The 19,297-nt window shown below is 41.5% G+C and overlaps 1 protein-coding gene across 2 annotated transcripts in view; it reads left to right on the forward strand.

Annotated features, from left to right (window-relative positions):
* The first annotated feature begins 5,077 nt into the window (after positions 1-5,077).
* Positions 5,078-19,297, forward strand: part of TMEM108 (transmembrane protein 108) — a 322,453-nt gene continuing 308,233 nt past the window's right edge. For both annotated transcript variants that reach the window (XM_087916724.1, XM_087916722.1), the window contains exon 1: positions 5,078-5,173. The gene's annotated coding sequence lies outside the window, so the exon portion shown is untranslated. The remainder of the gene's footprint in view (positions 5,174-19,297) is intronic.

The raw sequence follows: 19,297 nt of genomic DNA on the forward strand, positions 1-19,297 counted from the left end.
CTGTGGTTCCTCCTGGCGCAGGCTAGCAGCAGTGGCGGTGAAAGTAGCTTCAGGAGCTTGCCTAGGCAGCGAGGCTGAGGATTGAGTAGGTGAGGAGGGGGGAGGAGGTTGAGAGGAGGTTGAGGAGTGGCGGGAGGAGGGGCCAGAGGCACGGAGCTTGACTCTCTAGACCGCCTGTATTTCCCTCTCTAGTGCCTTGTGGCATCTGAGGGCATCCTTCTGGGAGGCTTTGGAGGTCTCCTGTGCCTGTTTGCGCAGGTAATGAGTTTTGGATTTGGCCTTCAGAGAAGGGCCACGTGAAGAATTGTCATCTGCCATCTAGAAGAAGCTGGAAAAAAAATTATTTAAGTTAGTATAAGACGGTTGGCTCGTCTGGGTGCGACCTACACCAAGGCCGGGTATCACAACGGTTGTTTCACACACCCCTTTTAGTGAAATTTTTTTTATTCAATCCTTGTGATTGTTCTGTTTTTTTTTTTTTTATTATTATTATTCCATTGAGTACATCATTAAAGCATAATGACTCTCCTTGTTTGCCTGAAACAGAGTTTATATAAAGAAGCTGGGACTAAGCCCAATAAGTCTCGTTGCTTTGTTATTAGAGCGTGTCCAATTAGCCGAAAGAACGCCAGGCCTGTGAGTAATATAATGGCCTACAGCAGCTATCCCCCAGACGAAACCAGGGGGGGGGGAAAGGTGAATGCTGCTACATCGCCAGCTGAGGAGGCTGCGGAGCCAATGGACCTTATAGACGCTCGGGAACCCTCGAAGAGCCTTGAGGGAACGAGCTAGAACTTTAAGCAGTCCCTAGGAAGCTGCTCAGTGAGAGATTGTATCAACGCAGCCTGGAAAAAAACTGTTAGACAAGGCCCCAAAATGGCGGTCGGCCATGCGGCCGCATCCAAAATGGCGGATGCCACATGGCCACGCCCAAAATGGCAGACACCACGTGGCGCCCAAAATGGCGGCCGCGAGTTGCACGAGGGGCTAACAGCGGTGGTACTCTCCCAGAGATGAAGAGGTCTAAGAGGCCCCAAAAGAACGGGAGGAGCAGGGGGTGATTATCTCCCCTAGCTTTTAATTATAGGCGTTCAGTGGGGGGGAAACACCGAAAGGAGGCAGGAACGAAAGCGGCGCTCAGTGGTAGAGCGAACGAAGCGGTAGGCGAGGGGTGGGGGGGCGCCAGCAACTCGAAGCGCTGGAAACTTGCCCAAGGAAAAACAATTAAAGCTTCCCCCCCTTTCCCAGAATGGGGGAAAAACTCCCGTAGGGAGCTGAGGACCCCAGGGCAACTGCGCAGAAATAAGAAATTAAAGGTCCAACCTGAATAGAAGTCCTATGGAAAAAACCTGAATCGGCCAAGAGCTAAGTAGAAACACAGCCTGACTGTCTCGAAGCTGAGCTAAAACTGGGGAACGCTACGAGGACCACGTGATGGGGAGGAGCGTTCCTCAATTTCAAGCTCATCCTGTGAGAGCCGAGACTGGAGCACCTCCCATTCTGGACGCTTGTAGCAGCTCTATGGAGAATTTACAGTTTTGGTACTCCTTTCTTGAGATCCTGAATAATGGCTTCCTGAGCCTCCCTCAGAATTTCTATGCCTATAGGGTCATTGTCATTAATTTCAAAGGTTGGAGATAATAAATCTGCAACCTGAGGCCAGTCTCTTAATGGAGGATTGTTAATGATTGCCCCCTTGGTTTTATAATGTTTTTCTGCAGCTTCCAAAACTTGCTGATCGTCTTCTGGGCCCAAGAAGGCAGCAAGCAAAGTATGCAGGTCAGGCACTGTTGGTCTGTGGGTTGCTACAATCCTTTGAACCAGTTCTATTGAGGGACTTCTCTATTTGGGGGCATTCCCCTTTGCCAATTAAACAAATCATTCATGATAAATGGAATGTGAACATATGCAAGGTGGTTTTCCATCGGCAATTCTCTTGAAGGAGACATCAGTGAGGCTGTAAATGACCCATCAAGTCCTCCATAAAGTATTCCTCTTCTAGTGTGAGAAGGGCTTAACAATTCCCCTCCCTTTTTATTTGTGTCTGTTGCTTCCTCGTTGGACTGAGGAAGAGAGGGGAAGAGGTGGAGGCACTGGAAATAATGCTGCTGGAACAGGAGCATTGTTTGTTTCTGGATAATAGGGAGGTGGAAATTCTTCCTCCAGTTTATCTTCAAAAATCTCTTCCAGCACAGTTTTTTCTTCTTCCACCCCCTTTCAAACAGAACAGACTTTAGATCACATAATCCCAAATCAGACCAGGACTCAGAAAGGTGTTTAAAGGCCAGTACTCCTCCAGAAAAGCACAATCCACAAGGATCCTCTTTATAACTTCAGTTCAGCATTCAATACCATCATTCCAGACACTCTTCTAAGTAAATTAACCAATTAGCGGTACCTGAACACATTTGTAAGTGGATCATAAGTTTCCTAACAGACAGGAAGCAATAGGTGAAGCTAGGCAGAATCACATCTGATACCTGTACAATTAGCACAGGGCCCCCCCAAGGCTGTGTGCTTTATCCACTTCTCTTCTCCCTATATACCAGGGTTGGGCAAACTACGGCCCGGGGGCCACATCCGGCCCGTTGGTCTTTTTAATCCGGCCCGCTGAAGATTGGTACAGAATTAAGGTTTGATGTGAATGATTGAATGATTGCATTCATTTGATTTTGACTTGTAATGACAGGAATTTCGACACCAGGTGGTGGCCCGTCTGTCAAATTTTAAAAGTCAATGAGGCCCCCGAGCCAAAAAGTTTGCCCACCCCTGCTATATACCAATGTCTGCATCTCAAATGATCCATTTGTTAAAATACTGAAGTTTGCAAGTGATTGGTCTCATTCAAGACAACGATGAATCTGCATACAGACAGGAGGTTGTACAACTTGCCTCGTGGTGTAATCAGAACAATCTGGAACTGAACACCCTCAAACTTGTAGAAATGATGATAGACTTTAGGAGAAATTCTCCAATACCTTTTACAATACTAGACAACACAGTATCAACAGTAAAGATCTTTAAATTTCTAGGTTCTATCATATCACAAGACCTAAAATGGACACCTAACATCAAAAACGTCATCAAAAAAGCACAACAAAGAATGTTCTTTCTGAGCCAACTCAGAAAGCTCAAACTGCCCAAGGAGCTGCTGATACAATTCCACAGAGGAATTATTGTGTCTGTCATCTGCACTTCTATAACTGTCTGGTTTGGTTTTGCAACCCAACAAAATAGACACAGACTTTAGAGAGTAATTAGGATTGCAGAAAAAACAATTACTACCAACCTGCCTTCAATTGAGGACCTGTATACTGCACGAGACAAAAAGAGGGCTGTGCAAATATTTACAGACCCCTCACATAAACTGTTTCAATTCCTACCCTCAAAACGATGCTATAGAGCACTGTACACCAGAACAACTAGACATAAGGATAGTTTTTCCCTGAACACCATCACTCTACTAAACAAATAATTCCCTCAACACTGTCCAACCGTTTACAAAGTCTGTACTACTATTACTATTAATTGAATAGAATAGAATTCTTTATTGACCAAGTGTGAATTGGACATACGAGGAATTTGTCTTGGTATAAATGCTTTCAGTGTACATAAAAGAAAATATACATTCAAGAGTCAAGAATCTTCTCATCACTCCTTATCACCCATCCCCTCCCACTTGTGCCTGTATAACTGTAACTTTGTCGCTTGTATCCTTACGATTTATGTTGACTATTTCCTAGTATGATTTGATTGCTTATTGTGCCCTATGACTATTATTAAGTGTTGTACCTTATGATTCTTGACTCTTGATGAATGCATCCTTTCTTTTATGTACATTGAGAGCATTTGCACCAAGACAAATTCCTCGTGTGTCCAATCCCACTTGGCCAATAAACTATTCTATTCTATTCTATTCTATTCTATTCTATTCTATTCTATTCTATTAAGATGTCAAATGGGGACAAAATGATTGCAACCAAATCACCAAACTCGGAGTTCAAACCAACAACATAAACAAATAATTTATTTTCTGAAAATATTTCAGAATTGGAATTCTTTTCAAAATATAAATGAAACTGGGAATAATATTCATTTTGATATCATTTAACTATCCCCAAAAGGTGAGGTTTAACGACTCCCATTTATCAATATTTGAAGAAATCTCAAAAGCATATGTTTTTCTGGCAATTTGAGTAATCCAAATTAAGATATTGCCCACCTGTGGATTTTTTTTCTTAATACAATTTTTGTGTTGTGTAAGGTTAAGTAAAAGTTGTTTTTATAAACAGAAGTTACATTAAGTATGCGTACAAATCAACTTCTTTGTGCTATAATTATCTAAATAAAAATATGTTTGAAGTTTCTAAGCAGAACTGATTTTCAGAGTGCAATCATACTATATTATAACCAACTTTTAATAGTTAAGTTACGGTTCAGTATCTATTTATCTGGCAATAAATCTTGTAATCTCATTTTTAGTATGCAACTTTTTGTGCATCTGCATTTGACACTGTGGCGTTAAGAGTTACTTATATGTCCAGATAAAGCATTAAATTAACGCAAATTTACAGTGAAACCTGCTTGCTTTTAATGTAGCATTTATTGGCAGAATCTCAGGAAAATATAGGATATCTGATTACTACAGGGATTATAAGCATTAGTAAATCTTGCTTCTTGGTAATAACCAATCCATCCTGTTTCAAACATCCTCATTTCTATTCCGTCATAGATGTTTACTTACCTATTCCGGATTCCGTTGGAAAGATGCTAGCCTCCACCTTGGAGCGCTTTCTGTATGTTTTCACAGCTGGGAATTCTTTCCAAGGGTCATCCCTGTCGTCTTGCCTGTTGTCAGTCGAGAAATGCCGACACGTTCTACATGGTGAAACTTATCTGCACAAACAAGAGCAGTGGGTCTTCCTATTTGTTCCCATTGTCCAACCCGACCAAACTGGGAGGCGTAGCAAAGATCTGTCGGGAAATCGGCGTAAGAAGGGCCGAAGGATTGGCCGGTGACAGTCACATGACAGGTGCTAGGCAACATGTACTATTGGCCTTCTGGGTTGCTGGCAGCTTGGAAGGAGTTGCGAGGTTGTCCTCTTATGTAGGTTGAGGAATCCCGGTTTCTTCTCAGCGCTCTGGGAAACCTCTGGGCTGCCTTTCAACGGAGGTAAGCCACATTCTCTCTCTCTCTCTCTCTCTCTCTCACACACACACACACACACACACGCTGTCTTTGAAGCCTATTGCCCGTGAATCTCTCCGGCAAAGGGTGTGCACGCGTGTAACACTCCAAATTTAGTGTCTGCTGCGGACAGCAAATCATTTATTCAGCGGTGCCCTTCTGGTTAATGGAATTGATGCCATTTTACTGACAGGATGCAAGTTTTCTTACACCATTTGAATATCAGATTGACCATGCAGTGCATTGGAAATATTGCTCAGGATAGAGAAGATTGATTTCTGTTCCTCTCAAGAAATGCTACTATTCCAATATTACAGTGTACTACAATATACTACAGTATACTACTAATATTACAGTATATTTATATGGGGTGGGGTTAGAAGTAGAGGTGAACATTTCTCTGGGAATAGATGATTGTCAGAGATACATAAGTAAGGAAGGAAGATATTTTTCTGTATTAAGGTGCAACTGAGTGTTTGCTGACACAGTTTTATGGAGATTCTCCAAGTTTCACGATCAGAATGAAAGGATATGCTTAAGTCTTCATTTTGTACAGACTTACTAGAAGTAAGTCATCCTAGATATAGAAAGACCATGCAAAAAGAAGTGTACAGTAAACAAAATCAATCAATGCTACACAAAATCCTAAAGATAATTTTATTTTTAAGATCAACTTTTTATTTTTATTTTAAGAAGTAAATAAAAAGCAAGGAAGTTTTTTCTGTTACACCAAAAGGTTTTTCAACTAATTTATGCCATTTCATCTTACCTGCATTTTTATTGCAAATGAGAAACTTATGATTAGATATGTCTAGTCATTAGTTCATGGATTAGTATCATTTGCTCCCTAGTGTTTCTTACATGCTTAACATGCTAAAATAGGAAAACACATATAGTACCTGGAGCATCATTCTTTCTTCCCAGAAATAATATCATGTAATCATTATCATTTGCACAAGTGTTTCTATGACTGCTTTCCAAGTTATCTAGAATGTGCAGGTACTAAGCTAATTCTGTTAAGCTTAGTCTGGCAGAGTTGATCTTTCAAGGATTCTTTAGACCATGAATTCTATTGGAAATTTTTAGGATTCAATAGTTCAGGAAATTTGTAATCCTGTTAAGCAGTTAGAGATCTTACTTCACACTTGTAAATTGAAATTTTGAGCTATATGCCAGATATTAAGAATATATAGTTTGTTTCGGGAGGAGAGAGAATAAATACGTAACTAAATAAATAAAAAGAGATGACTGAAGAAAATCCTATTAATTTATTACAACCTAATTCACACTAAATCATATTTTAATGCAATACTAAATTAAATTAAGCTAAATTAATACTATTATCCTTTTCTCTCTCTCTCTTGTTTAATTTATTGTCATTGTACCTTGTACAACAAAATTAAACGGCATCTTCAATGTACATTATAACTTTAAAATAAAACACAAATACACATCCTTCACATTCTATATAAAACCTGATATTGCATTAATACTGTAGAATTCAATATAATTACTATCCTGGGATAGAAGCTGTTTTTCAGCCTATTTGTCCTTGTTTTTATTGTCCTATATCATCTGCCAGATGGTAATAATTCAAAAAAAGGGTGCCCAAGAGGAGATGGATCTTTGAGAATGTTTTGAATTTTCTTAAGGCAGTGGGAGCTATAAAGCTCTTCCAAAGAGGGGAGAGGGCAACAATGATCCTCTGGGCAATGATGTTAATCGTCTGGAATGCTGTACTATCTGCCACTGTACAACTGGCAAATCATACATTGGTGCAGTAAGTTAAAATGTTCTCTATGGTACAGTAGTAGAAGGTCACCAGCAGTTTTTCATTCTGTTGTTGTTTCCTGAGAAGTCACAGGTAATATAACCTCCGTTGGGCCCAGACAGGAAATCCATAATCCAAAGACAGTTTTAATAAGAAAATCCAAGATCTATAAGTTTAGACACTATGTAGAAGTATTTAGCAGACCTAAAATCTACAAAAAGCATCCTCACTTAGCCCCCTCCCCCACCGCTGTTCCAAATGAGTCAGAGCAGTGTGAAGAGTAGTGGCTATATCATTCTTTGTATACTGCATGCAACCAGGAGCTCCCTCATTTAGGGCCAGGCTTGGGCATGCTATGTCAAAAACAGGAGGAAGATAGTGTTAGCTGTCAGAGTCTATGGAATGCAGGGCAGCAGGAGCTTTGCACTGTGATGCTGAGGTTGCTAACTGTGGCATGAAGCTTGAGACAGCACTCCTTCACAGTGGTTCCAGCAGTGCTAGGACTGAAGTAGAGGTCTGTGGCCTGCTAAGACTCCTGAAGTCTTTAAGCCTTTACTTACCACTGCCACTGCCACTGCAGAATGCCACTATCTGTCACTATCTGAAGAATGTCACTATCAAAAGGTCAGAAATGGGGGGAGAGAGGGGAGTGGGGGAGTTTAAGAAGCAAAGGAGCCAGTCCCTTACCATAACTGAGGCTTGAGACTGGGAGGGATCAAACCAGGAATGACTTGGATCATGATGGATCCTTGCCTAAGCACCAGTGGAATTTGGCTAGTGATGGCGCTGAGAATTGCCAGGATTGCTATTATTAAGTGATGCAGTCACATGATGCTATGATTTAGATCCACATTGCTTAGGGATGGAAATTCTGGTCTCAATTACTATTGTAACATGAGCACTACCTGTAGTATAGAAAACCCAGCCCATTGAATCAATTTGTTTTTAATCCAGGAAGAATGTGATTTGTTGTTCTTTAAGTTGTACAGAAGAAAGGCCTTTCTTCAAATTGTGTTGAGCATTTAATTGTGCATTAAACTTGCTCAAAGGGAGATTTTAAAAGCTAAGATTCTGCTATCACAGCATCCTCTCTAGTCGTGCCATGTGATCCAGGTACCTAGATGCTTGGCTCATGATGTCTCAGGGAGTCACAGTCACAGGAATGCCATTTACAACCTTTCTTGCTAGCTTCTCACAAATGAAGTCATTGGGAAAGCTTGTAGGGAAGGTCACAAGTTGCTCTGGTAAGTCATTCCTGCCTGCAGCATCTATGCAGCCTCTACTGGCCCTTCCAGGCCTCCCTCAGTTTACATGCAACCTACAGCAAGCCTCCCAAGCCTCCCTTGGCTCACATGCAGCTTGCACACAATATCTGGGATCTCCCAGGATCGTGCACACTGTATAGGAAATTGCAACAGTCATAAATATGAACTGGTTGCCAAGCATCTGAATTTTGATCACATGATCATGGGATACTGCAAAGGTCGTAACTATGAAAAACAATCATAAGTCACATTTTTAGTGCTGTTGTAACTTTGATCACTAAATGAACTGTTGGAAGTCGAGAACTACCTGTATTCAAAGATCACCAGTATATGCACAGAATGTTCTTCTCTGAATTATTGCCATTAGAGTAACACTCTAATATGAAATTATTTTCATTTTCCTCGTACACTTACCCATAGTGAAAACCTTTTATTAGAATCATACTTGACACCACAGGTATGACTTTAAAAAAAAATGGTGTCTGTCATTCCAATAAGACTAGAGGTGGATTTATTTTTAACAATGGTGATAGAATATGCCCTTTCCTTTGGGGGCATATAAGGCAGGCTTCAAGGCATAGAAATTCTTGTCTTACAATATCTCATATCATTTCCCCCACTTGAAGCATTGGCATCATTCTGTCAGTAATAAGTGTGGTGGTCTCTCATGAAAAGAAGACACTACGCAAAGTTGTCTTGGGATGAGAGCGCAGAGCGAACTCCGAAACCCTCTTTTATTAGAAGCAATCTTTGTTAACGTAGTAATTTTGTTAACGTCCTATCACAAACGCATTACATCACACAACATGCACTGATCATTCGCATAAAGCATACAAGGCTGCAAAGTTTAAGTTTGCTACAGTTCTGGTTAGAAATGGCAACAATTTGTCCTTGCTCCTTGCTCCGTGTTCCAGCCAACCACCAGAAGGCTCCGTTGTCCTAGCACGTACACAAAGAACAAAGAATCATAGTTCCCACAATAAGGAGGACCTTAATTGTGCATTTTAACAGTACTGTTTGTAAAGAGTGAACCAATGAGAATAACGTTTCTCTCATAATATATTGTCATGATGGTCTTTGTTTTCCACATGCCTACTTAATACTGTACAGAAAATGTGTGAGTACAAGATGAATGCAGTAATAGCTATAGCAATAGCATTTAGTGTCAGCTTTGGAAGCCATATTAGTACCAGACGCTTCCACACTGCCACATTCTTGAGCCTGGGAAAATGGGAGGGTGGGATTTCTTGGAGTGTATATGGTTAGATATAATAGCATTCTTCTTCTAAGTCAAGGTCATGTTATTTCTGCACCTGGCTGAGGAGTGGTTGAGGGGACGTCTCAAATTGGGATGGATGGTGATTGGGGTGTGATGCATTGAGGGGTGCAGGGAGTGGATTTGTAATTTTTTACTTACTGAAGGGAAACCCAGAACTTTCAGATTTGGGATTTCCCAGATGTGCCAGTTTACTACTCTAATAAAAGGAACCTTTGAGAACATGTCTGTCTCAGAGTTATTGATTGGAGTGGAGTTTTTCTGGAATGCTGACATTATCCCAAATCTCTAAATAACTACTACCACCCTTTGTTATTTCTTCTAAGCACTTTCAAATCTTATTCCAATATTTTTTTTGCTTCCGAGCAGGTCCACCACATGAAAGTATGTACCCTGTTTATTCTTGCATTTCCAGCATTCTGGGTTTTGATTTACAAACATTTTTGCCAATCTGGTGGGTGGGGGGGGTGCCATCTATAAAAACAGTTTGTACATGTTCTTGTGATACACTGTAGATAATGTTAGTCTATAGTTTTCCCCCCACATTCTGTCCAAGTTCTATATTATATCCCACATTTTTCACCCAGGCTACTATCGTTTCTTTAACTACCTCTTATTTTATTTATTTATTTATTTGTTTGTTTGTTTGTTTATTTATTTGATTTTTCAATTGCTTACAAGATACAGGTATAAGAATGAACATAGTTTTGAATACATGAGATAGATACTTATAAGAAAAATAAAAAGAAACAATAGGACAGGGACAGTAGACACAATTGGTGCGCTTATGCATGCCCTCTCTTACGAAGGGGGTGAGGTCAATAGTAGATAGTCTAAGGTTAAATTTTGGGGGGTTTGGGGAAGAAACCACAGAGTCAGGTAGAGTATTCCAAGCATTGACCATTCTGTTGCTGAAGTCGTATTTTCTGCAGTCAAGTTTGATGTCTTTAACCTTGAGTTTGTATATATTATGTGCTCTTGTATTGTTATGATTGAAGCTGAAGTATTCATTTGCAGGTAGGACATTGCAATGTATGATTTTATATACTATATTTAGATCGGACTGGAGGCGACGTAGTTCCAGGTTTTCTAGGTCTAGAGTTTCAAGTCTGGTGGCATAAGATATTCTGCAATGAGTAGAAGAGTGGAGAACTCTTCTTGTGATATATTTCTGGACTTTCTCAACTGTGTTTATATCAGATACATGATATGGGTTCCAGACTGATGAGCTGTATTTGAGTATTGGTCTAGCAAATGTTTTGTATGCTCTAGTTATTAGTGTAATATTACCAGAGAAAATGCTACATAGGATTAGATTAACAACTCTTAATGCCTTTTTGGCTATGTAGTTACAGTGGGCTCTAGCACTTAGATCATTAGAGATGAGTACTCCAAGATCCTTGACAGAGTTTGGATCCTCAACAAGGTTTTGACTATTTAGCTTGTATTTTATTTTCTGATTTTTTTTTTGCCAATATATAGGACAGAGCATTTATTTGTTGAGATTTGAAGTTGCCATTTGTTTGACCATTTTGATACATAATCGAGGTCTTTTTGAAGGATAGCCGTATTGTCTGTGGTGTTGAATAGCTCTACATCATCAGCAAAGAGAACACAGTTGCTCTTAATATGATCACAGAGGTAATTTATGTAGAGTATGAAGAGAGTTGGTCCTAAAACACTGCCTTGGGGCCCCCCAAAGTTGACAGGTACAGAATTTGATAGGACGCTCCCAATTTTGACCATTTGTTGTCTGACAGGAATGCTTCTATCCAGTTATGCAATTGTGCAGAGGTACCATAAGATTTTAGTGTTAGGAGTAGTTTGTTGTGTACCACTGAATCAAAGGCTTTACAGAAGTCTATGTAGATTGCATCTATTGCTTTGCCCTGATCGAGTTGTATAGTCCATATGTTTTTGCAGTGTAAGAGTTGCAGATTACAGGATAGGTTTTTTTTTTAACCAAATTGTTTATTAGAGAGTAGGTTATTTGTCTCTAAGTGGAGGATAATGGATTAGTTAATAATTGTTTCCATGACTTTACAGGTGATGCAGCATAAAGAGATTGGTCTGTAATTTTCAACTAGGCTGGAACTCCTTTTTGAAGATGGGGATGACAATGGCTTTGTGATCATAGTTTTGGCAAGGAGCTGGTCCTGAAAGATTTTTCAAAGATTATGCTTAGAGGTTTGGCTATGGCAGTGGATAGCTTTTTAAAGAAGTAGGCACATATTCCGTCAGGTCCAATAGACAGAGATGGTTTTAGATTGCGTAGTGCTTTTTCAACATTGTCTTCTGTAAAATCGATATGTATTAGATAATGGTAGTTTTCTGTGGTTCAACTAGGAAGTACTGGGCTTGATCCATTGCTGTGTACAAATACTGACCCAAAAAATGTGTTAAAGAGGTTTGCTTTGATGGTGTTGTCGTTGCAGTCTTTGCCATTAGGTTTTTTTAGGAGTGGGATGGACCTTGAGTCTTTTAGTTTGTTGTTTACAAAATTGTAGAAAGCATGGGTGGAATTTGTGTGTAGAAGGTTTTCCTCTTGTTTAATGTGATAATTATTGCATTCAGTTTTTATCTGGTGGCATGAATTTTTGTATCGGCTTTTGAAGTTGGCAACGTGACCAGATTTGTTTTTTCACCAAAATGATTTCTTTTTCGATTGATGCTTCCTTATTGTTATGGGTAATCTGTTTTTTCTGGTTTTGGGAGTTGTTATTGGTACATATAGTTTGATGGGTCTTTTGATTTCTAGTAAGAATATGTTGTAATGGTCTTCAACAGTATTGCATGCAGTGAATAGAAATTGCCAATCAAGGGAAGAGAGATCATTGATTATTGCCTTTTTTGAAGTTATAATTGGGGATTTTGTCATTGTGATGATTTTTGTGTGGACATATGTTGAGACAAAATTCAATCATGTTGTGGTCACTGTTGGAAAAGGGTTCTTTAATTTGTATTCCGTAAATTGAATTCAAACTATTGCAGAAGATGAGATCGAGGCAGTTGTTAAGCCTAGTATTGTTGGTTACTAGTTGTTCCAGTCCCAGAATTGTTACAGCATTGTAGAAGGTTGCATGTATGTGTTAGGAATGTAAGCCAGCTAACAGCTATTTGGGTTGGAAATATATAAACCAGGATAGACATTTTAATACTGTCCCTTTAAGAAAATGCAAAACTGTAATTGGGTGTGGTTTCTCAAATGGCCATAAGATGGAGCCAGAAACCTGGGTTGTCTTAGTCTCAAAAGAGAGTGTGAGTGACTCTCTGTTTTCCTTCTGTTGGAGAGTTTTGCCGTTTTTCATAATTGATTGATATTCTTGGATTTGATGTAAGTCTGATACTGAACTGTTTTTGACACTGGACTTTGTTATTGGATTATCCCTGAATTAAAGAATGACTGCCTTATCTGTGAATGACTTTGGATTGTGTTTGAACTTTGCTTAAACATTTCTGAAAGTAAAAACCTACATTTACTGTACAGTGTATCTGTGTGCTGTGTGTGTATTATTCAAACACTTGTCTCAAATACGTCTCCCTGTATGCACTCATTCTCCTAACGGGGAATTACCTCAACACTGGTTATGGGCCCAGCCCATACTAGGCTCAGATAACTGAGAGTTCGTGTGAATACACAGTACTGTATACAGACATCTGTTTACTGTTTAATTGTGGGTTACTATCTTGGTAAAGATGCCACAAGACCTGTCAACAAGTCTATCCCTAATAACCCGGTTGGATGGAACAAACTATGTTTCCTGGTCTATGAAGTGCAGTCTACTTCTGCATAGAGAAGGTTTATAGAATGTAGTTCAAGACCTCCCGGATGTAAATGCTTGGGATCCAGCTAATGAGGATGATACCAAGAAGCTTGCTGACTTTAAACAGAACAATGAACGAGCTCTTTGTATAATTTGACTAACACTGAGTGACCAGCAGCTAGTCCATATTCGTGGAGAAGAGTCTGCTGCTAAGTGTTGGGAGAATTTGAAGAGGATTTATGTTTATGACAGTGTAGGTGCACACATACATCGTACATGTAAACTGTTTAGAGCACGTCTTCTGAAAGGTGGAGATATGTTAGCTCATTTAAACTTCATGAAAAGAACTTTTCAAAAGCTACATGAAAAGGAACTAATATTTTCAGAGCTGCATCAAGATTACCTCGTTCTTTCCTCATTGGATGAAAGTTATGATGATTATGTATCTTCACTGGAGGTCCTGCCCAGAGATAAACTGACATTGACTGACATACCTGGAAGATTGTTAGAAGAAGCAAGAAGACGGCTGGATAGGGACCAAATGAGGAAGGAACAGCCACAAGAAGAGGATTTGTCTTCAACTGCCTATACTGTTAGGAAATGTTTTTCTTGTGAGGCTGGAGGATATATAGGTAGATTCTGTAAGAAGGGAAAAAGACAGAATACTAGTAATCACCAGAAGGCCAAAAAGAATGTTAGTTTAGCTGTGTCTAGCAATTCAACTGTAAACCATGATTTGTGGGTTGTTGATAGTGGAGCATCGCAATGCATTACTAAAAATAGAAAAAGGTTTGTAAAGATGTCTATGAGTAAGCAACATGTATCATTTGCAAATGGATGGAAGATTAAAGCATCCGGTCAAGGTACTGCATATATTTCTTGTATAAACAAACATTTAACTATGTTATATGTACCTAAATTGAAATTTAATTTATTATCAGTAAGGGCTTTAGTTAATCTTGGTTATGTAGTAACCTTTAGGGAAGATAACTGCATAGTAGAGAAAGAGGGCAAAAGTGTTACTGCTACATTAGAAAATGATTTATATGTAATATATGATGATCAGTTGAAGATGGCTAACTCAGTTTATAACAATGTTAAGCCACATGATGAATGTATGCATTTACTACATAGACATTTGGGGCACATTAATTTCAAAATGCTCAAACAAACTGTTGAATTGTCAGAGGGAGTAAAATTGAAACCCTGTAGCAAGTATTTAAACTGTACTGCTTGTAGCCAAGAGAAGAGCAAGGTTACTCCAGCAAACAGACTAAATGGACCAAAGAACCTTTAGAGGTTGTGTTTGCTGACATAATTGGTCCTAAGAAACCAAGTTTAGGAGGTGCCTGCTATATTTTGAGTATTATGGACCATTACTTATGATATGGTTTCTGCTATCTTACGAAAAACAAAACAGAAACATTCCAACATTTCTTTAACTGGCTAAGGTTTGCAGAGAGAAAAAGGAAAAGTAAAGTAATTATATTAGTTACTGATAATGGGACTGAGTTTGTTAACAAGAGATTCCAAACTATGTTGAAATTGGCTGGTGTCGAGCATAAATGTTCTGCACCTTACAGACCACAACATAACTCGTTTGTAGAATGAAGAGGGCAAACATTACAAGCCATGGCTTGCACTATGTTATCTGACTCAGGTTTGCCTGAAACACTGTGGGGTGAGGCCATAATGTGTAGTAACCATGTTTTAAACAATGTAGTGAATACAACAACTGGAGAATTGCCATTCACTCGTTGGCATGGCAGAAAGCCAAATTTAAGTTACCTACACACATTTAGAACTCCAGCATGGGTGCATATTCCCTCACAAGTAAGACTGAAAGGGCAACATAGAGCTAAGAAGGTATTTTTTTGTGGGTTATGAGGCCTACCATAGATCATTTAGATTCTGGTATCAAGGCACAGCTCATGCTTATTGTAGTGCTAGTGCAAAATTTCTTGAGCACATTGGGCGGGATAAACTGGAACAGGAATCCAGCTTGATATTATTATTGACACCAAATAGTCCCTAAAGATAAAATAAGTAAACCACAAATAGCCATTAAAGAGGAAGCACAGGAGGAAGTAGTAGAACAGGCATAGGAGGAGGTAGAAGAACAGGATCAGGTGTCACAGGAAAGTCCACCAGTAAGCCCTGTATTACCAAGAGGTTCAACCCGAGTAACATGACCACCTGATAGATATCAGACTAGTGTTGTATGCAAAGTGAATATAGTTCCAAGTAACTATAGTAAATTGAAACTGTATCCTGCTAAGGATCAGGCTGCTTGGCAGAAAGCAATGGATAAGGAACTGGAATCATTAAAAAAGTTGGAGGTATACGAAAATGTCAGGTTACCACCAGGTAAACATGCCATAGGGTGTAAATGGATTTATAAACTGAAGACAGGTGTAGATTGGACTGTTACCCATAAAGCCGGGTTAGTAGCACAACGGTTCAATCAGACAGCAAATGACTACGATATGGTGTTTGCACCTAGTCTGAAAGCTACCACATTAAGGGCAACATTAGTTTGGGCAGCTAAGGAGAAATACATTGTAAATCATTTGGATGTAGAAACGGCATATCTGCATGCACCATTGCAACACACTATATATTTAAAGAAACCTTTAGGTGATAATACTGATGATAAAATGATAATATTGATAATAATGATTGCTGGAGATTGAAATAGAGTCTTTATGGCTTAAAGCAATCAGGATATGAGTAGAACCAATGTATAATGAAATAATTAAATAAGATAGGCTTTGTAGCTGGCATGGCTGATCCATGTTTGTTTAAAAGAGAAAGTAATTTCATTATTGCTATCATTTACTGATGACGTAGCATTAATCACCAAAACTGAACAAGAAGCTACTGAAATAATTTCACTACCTCAATAAGGGAGGAGGAGGAGGAGCAGGTGGAGGGGGACCTAGCTTTGTGCAGGGAGGAGGAGGAGGAGGAGTTTGACTTGGGGTCCTTACAATATAACGAACCCCTTTCCGATATAGAACCATCAGAGGCAGAGATGTCCGAGGATGAGGGTCTCACCCCCGACCAATCTGCCTTTGTAGGGCTCTTCAAGCCTCAACTTTTCAAATCCCTCCTGTTCAAGGCCAGAAACATTTCCGGCCTAAAAACTCAGAACCCCTCTGACCCCCTTCCTCTTGCCCCGGAAGGTCCAGAGGATTCCATCTTTAAACAGCCGGTTGTGGAGGCCGAGGTCATCCCAACCCCCCCATCTTCCTTGACCTGGTGTCCAAGCAGCTAGCCTCTTCAGCGGACCCCCCTGCCCATTCGGCCCATGATAAAAGGTTTTTCAACCTAGACCCAGAACTCTCCAACCTATTGGGCACTCCAGAGGTCGATGAGCCCATTGTGGGTCTGGCCTCTTCCTCCACCCTTAGTGACCCCCTAGAGGCCCTGAGGCTGGAGGAGAAACGGTTGGAGCTGGTCTTACGCCGAGCTCACCAGTCAGACGCTTGGGCAATCAGATCGGCCACGGCCACCTCCTTCTTCATCAGGTCATCCATTCGCTGGCTTCGCCAACTTAAGCAACATGTCCCAGCCTCCAATGTCCGAGCCCATCAGGACATAGTCAAGATTACGGCCGCAGCCGAGTTCTCGGCCGACGCTACCTTTCACTCGGTCAAATTTTCCACCCATGCCATATCCTCCCATGTCTCTGCCCACCGTCTGCTCTGGCTAAAGCACTGGCAGGCAGACCTCAAGAATAAAGTAAAATTGGCTTCCGCTCCCCTCGTGGGAAATAAATTGTTCGGACCATCTCTGGATCCCCTTTTGATCGAAGGAAGGAATAAGAAAAAATTCCTTCCATACCTCACCCACAAGTCAGAACCCAGATCCCTGCAGCCCTTTCGGAGAGCTCCATTTCGTCCCTTTTTCCAAACCTCCTTCTCTCCCAGGTACCAAAGGCTCCCTCCCTTTGGCTCAAGACAGCCTCAGGACAGGACCGACTCCTCTGATAGGCACAGAAGGGGCGGTAACTTCAAAAGGCCCTTTCGTGGCTCTGGCAACAGGCCCTTCAGGCGCTCCAGATAAGCCACCAGATTTAATTCCCATTGGCGGGCATCTTAAGACCTTCGCCAACCAGTGGGACTCCTCCACTTCTGACGCCTGGGTTAGGGACACCATCAGGTTTGGCCTTGCCCTCGAATTTCAATCTACCCCCCCCCCCCCCGATTTTTTCATGCCATGCCCCCTCTCCAAGAACCACACCAAGCACAGCCTCATGGACTCAGCAATTCAACACCTACTTGATATACAGGCCATCCAGCCTGTTCCTCTGTCTCAAAGAGGACAGGGATTCTATTCCCATTTATTTGTGGTCCCCAAACACTTGGGGATGGAGAGCGATTCTGGATTTAAAGCAGTTTAACCGCTACTCTCGTATACCGCAAATTCAAAATGAACATGTTGCAATCCATCCTGCTGGGTGTTAGACAGGGAAACTGGTTGTCATCCATTGACCTCTCAGAGGCATACCTACACATTCCAATCCAACCTTCTCATTACAAATATCTGTGTTTTTGTTACAATAACCTCCACTTTCAATACGTGGCTCTCCCATTTGGGTTGGCCTCTGCCCCCAGAACCTTTACCAAGGTCCTGGCCGCTCTAGCTGCCCACCTAGAACCTTCCCGGTGCGCCTCTACTGTTACCTGGATGATATCCTCATCCTATCTCCTTCCAGGGACCAAGCAGTGAGGATACCCAAATTACCCTAACCTCTCCAGGAACACGGGTTCCTCATCAATTGGAAGAAAAGCCAATTATCCCCCTCACCAGGATAACCCACCTGGGGACAGTAATCGACACGGTGCAAGGGAAGATTTTCCTCTCTTTGGAGAGAATCCTCAGCATCCAAAAATCTGTCAGAAACATCAGACACCTTAAGAGGGTTTCCCTCCTGGAACTCTCCCAATTACTGGGTAAAATGATATCTTGTCTTTCCATTATCCCCTGGGCCCGTTTCCACTCCAGATCCCTCCAGTGGTTCCTGCTCCCGTACCAAAGAACCAGATCAAGCAATTCAAAACGCAAGGTCAGGGTCTCACCAAGGGTGCTCACCTCCCTCCTTTGGTGGAGCAAAGAGTCTATCAACAAGGGCTGCCTCCTCAAGGAGCCCTCAAGAATCACCATCACCACAGACGCCAGTCTGTCCGGATGGTGCGCTCACCTGCAGTCACTTACAGCACAGGGCAGATGGTCAGCGACAGAGACACTGTGCAACATAAACTGGTTGGAGCTTCACGCCATCCATCTGGCCCTCCGCAGTTTCCTCCCCCAGGTACACGGCCGCCACGTTCTCATCCTCACCGACAACATCACGGCCAAAGCCCACATCAACAAGCAGGGGGCACTCAATCATCTCACCTAATGAGGGAGGCCGAGCGCCTCTGTCGGTGAGCGGAGTCTCACCTCCTTTCCCTCAGGGCGGACCACATCTCGGGTATCTCCAACACCCGAGCAGACTGATTGAGCAGGGCCACCATATACCAGTCGGAGTGGCGCCTCCACCCATCTCTATTCAAGGAGGCGACATCCATTTTCGGTCCACCAGTAGTAGACCTGTTTGCCTCCCCCCTCAATACCCAACTTCCACGGTTCATTTCAAGATTCCCATCCCCAGGGGCGGAGGACCACAACGCCCTTCAGTGCCCGTGGCCCACGGGCCTCCTTTATGCCTTCCCTCCTCCGCCCCTGGGGATGGTCCCCTTCTACACCTGAACCCCCAATGGCTGCAACTAGCCGTCAGGAGGTTGAGCGGGAACGTTTGAAGAAGGAAAACCTCTCCAATAAGGTCATTGATACCATTTTAGCAGCCAGGCAACCCTCAACCACAAGGATTTACGACGCCACCTGGAACATTTTTTGTAAATGGTGTGTCAAGCTTCTCTTTGACCCAACTAGCCCCTCCATTGCCCAAGTACTTGACTTTCTCCAGGAGGGTCTCAGCAAGGGGCTGTCCCCCAATACACTAAAATGGCAGGTAGCAGCCTTATC

Source organism: Pseudonaja textilis, chromosome Z (assembly GCF_049901715.1).
Source record: "Pseudonaja textilis isolate UNSWEBS1 chromosome Z, rPseTex1.2, whole genome shotgun sequence".
NCBI classification, from domain to species: Eukaryota; Metazoa; Chordata; class Lepidosauria; order Squamata; family Elapidae; genus Pseudonaja; species Pseudonaja textilis.